Below are 3,236 nucleotides of genomic sequence, written 5' to 3' on the forward strand. Positions count from 1 at the left end.
TGGACCCAACATCATCAGTCCATTTCTGGCAATCAGTATCTATTGTTTCTGAGGTAGCACCATAATTCAGAAGGATTTTGTCCGTTGGAATGTATGGATCAACCGCAAATATTAGATGGAGTAGGAACAAGAGGCAGAAGGAAATGGAAATAAGGTGAGACCAGTTGGTTCTTTTCATTCCAAAATCAAAGAGACAAACAGATGCAGTAAGAATTTCACCAAGAGAGTATATGGTCGGCAACTAGGTGACAGTTCTGGGCCGGAAAGTAGGCTTAAAAAATCCCCTCCCCCTAGAGAAAAAGCTTCAACCTTTAGGCTATGTTTGGTTTGAAGGAAAAGATGGGAAAGGAAGGGAATGGTAGGGAAACATCTATAAAGTTTGTAAAGGTTTCTGTCCTTTTCCTTTCCTTTCCCTACTTTTTCCTTCAAACCAAACCAAATGTAACTTTAATGAATCAAGAATCGGGCTGACCTACCTAGAGTAGAGACGACAGACCCAGAAACTATTTGACCTAACTAATAAGAAAGGAGAGATTTCATGGAAGAAACAATGTCAAAGCTTAGGATCTGTTTGGTTGGCAGTAAAAATTGGAATTGGAATCGAAATTGGAATGATTTATTCTTATAGTATGTTTGATTCAGACAAGAATGGAAATGTGAATTAGAATTAGTAGAAATGAAATTTCATTCACAAGGGAGGGGCAGGGAATGACCATTCCCTCAAATAGGGGAATGTCATTCTATCAGGAATGGGAATGAGATTTCATTCCACCCAACCAAACAGCTGGAATCGGAATAGGCATTCCGATTCCAATTTCAGACCCCTATTCCTACAAATTAATTTACAGTCAATATTCAAAAACTAATCACGAGCAGGATCAAATAAAAACAAAACCAACGGAAGCGCAGAAACCCAATTTTCTCATATCTAGTGCATAGGGTATTGCTGGATTTTCTTTCTGAGAATATCATTTCAAAAATAGAATTCATTGTATGTGTGTTTGTTTGCATCAATATGATTCTTGGGATGAGACATTTTGTTTGTCTGCAACAAAATACATAGTTGAGACTTTGAAAATACGAAGAATAGTGGAGGGTAAAATCGGTCACAAAAGAGTAATATTGGATTTTAAAAAATTCTGTATGTCATGTGATGTTACATGTAACTAGTTGTGATGGAATATTAAAAAATTTAGGGGCATTTTAAGACAATTTCTAAACAACAAGGGTGAATAAGTCCTAAAACTTAAGGGGTACTTTAAGAGATTTACCGAAGAAAAAGCATACATCAACAAGATTTTGATGTATTGATTTGTGGCTTTGAGCTCTAAATTTACTCCATGGATTGACCCTCAAGCAGGACCATGTTTGGTATGAAAACCCAAATCATCTTCTTCTTTGCTTGAAAAAAAACAGCTGAATATGGATGAATTTTTTAGCATATTTCAATGGGTAATATTGCTGGTTTTGGTGTACCTGTTTGAGACAGTATGGTTGCCAGAATTGATAATAGTCGTCAAAAAAAAAACTAGTAATATTACTTTTTGGGGTAAATTATAGATATGCACCCTATATTTTGGGGGTAATGAGAGATAGGTATCCTAAATTTTCAACTGCAATACTTGAGTACCCTAAATTCCCATAAATAGACATTCCAATGATCCGATCCAGTCATTAGTAATGAGCCCAATAATGAAACTTTAATTACAAAAGAGGGATGCAAACTGTCTTAACTCCCCCAACAACATAAAAAAAGAAGCAAAATTAGAAATGAGCCCAAAAAAAGGAACACTTGTTCACCCCTTGCTTGTCTAGCCCATTGGCAAGTGAATTAGTAGTTCTCTTTATTCAATTATATTTAACCTCAATATCCATAGTCAGCCACTTAAGGCTGCATTTGGAAGCGATGTAAATCAAGAACTGATGTAACATTAGTTCAGTTTTGTAGGCATTTGGAAGGAGCGTGTAATTATGATTGACATAAAACTCCACTCGGTTCAGTTTTGTGTGCGTTTGGATGAAGTGGAATTTTACATCGTGAAATGATATAAAACCTCATCAAGCATAAAGTTTTAAATTGATAATCGATGTGAATACCACACCAATTTTTTTGATGTAAAACTTTAAACTCTTCCACCCATCACGTTTTTCAAAAAGCAACTGTCACTTTCGCGATGTATTTTTACACTGATAACATTTTACACTAATTCCAAATGCAGCAAATTGTTCTTTTCATTGTTGTAATTCTATATACCAGAGCTGTCTTCCCTAAGCCACCTCACTACCACATTCAAGTCACCTTCAATAACCAGTCTTTTGATGTTCAACTCCCTTGCTCTTTGGGCACCTTCCAGGACTGCAAGGATCTCAGCCTAAGAGAGTCTCCTTCCCCAATAGGACCTAAGAACATGGCTAGAATAAGTCTCTCATCATTCCTGAAAACTCCAATACAAGACAACCATGGGTTCCTAAAGCTGCTATCATCAAAGTTCAGTTTTATGAACCCAATGGGAGGAGGGGTTCAAGAGGGTTCAGAAATCCTTTAGACCTTAGCAGAGTTAACTATGTTCTTCCAATTTCTCAGCAAGTCATCAAAGGAGAAATCTAAAAATAAGCCCAAGGATTTCAGCTAGTGTATCACTCTTAAGTGTATCAATTCCAATAAGTTTTCAATAAATCATATGCAGCTTTAAACATTTCAAATTTCCAAAACTACCATTTTCTGTTTGTTTAGACCATTTCAAAATACAATGCTTGACTACTCTGTACTTTGGGAGTAATGACAAATTGCTACTCTGAACCTTCAAATGCAACACTTGAGTACCCTGAATTCCCATAAAAACACTCTGGTTTATTTTGAAATCCTTAATTTTCTTCTTAGATTTCTTTCTCAAGCCTGAACTATAGAAAATATGGATTAATCAAGAAAGAAAGGGAAGGGGGGCTTCATTCTCAGGTTTGTTTTTTTCTTATTTTAAAACCGTATTGTCCTTTCTCCTCTATGAAATTGTAGTTTTGAGATATTGATTCTTAGGTTTTATCATCAAGTTTGATTGTTCTCCGGTCATTCTCAGGTAAGAGAAATGGGTCATTTAAATAGGGTTGTTTTGGTCATTTTAAAATTTTGTTTTACATTAACTCAAAATATATATGGGCGTTTCAGTAGTTTTGTCACACATTATAACGTTTGGTCAATGACACTGGACCAAAGTGTCTATTTCCAGGAGTTCAGGGTA

This window comes from Nelumbo nucifera, chromosome 2, assembly GCF_055504915.1.
Source record: "Nelumbo nucifera cultivar China Antique chromosome 2, China Antique-T2T, whole genome shotgun sequence".
NCBI lineage: Eukaryota > Viridiplantae > Streptophyta > Magnoliopsida > Proteales > Nelumbonaceae > Nelumbo > Nelumbo nucifera.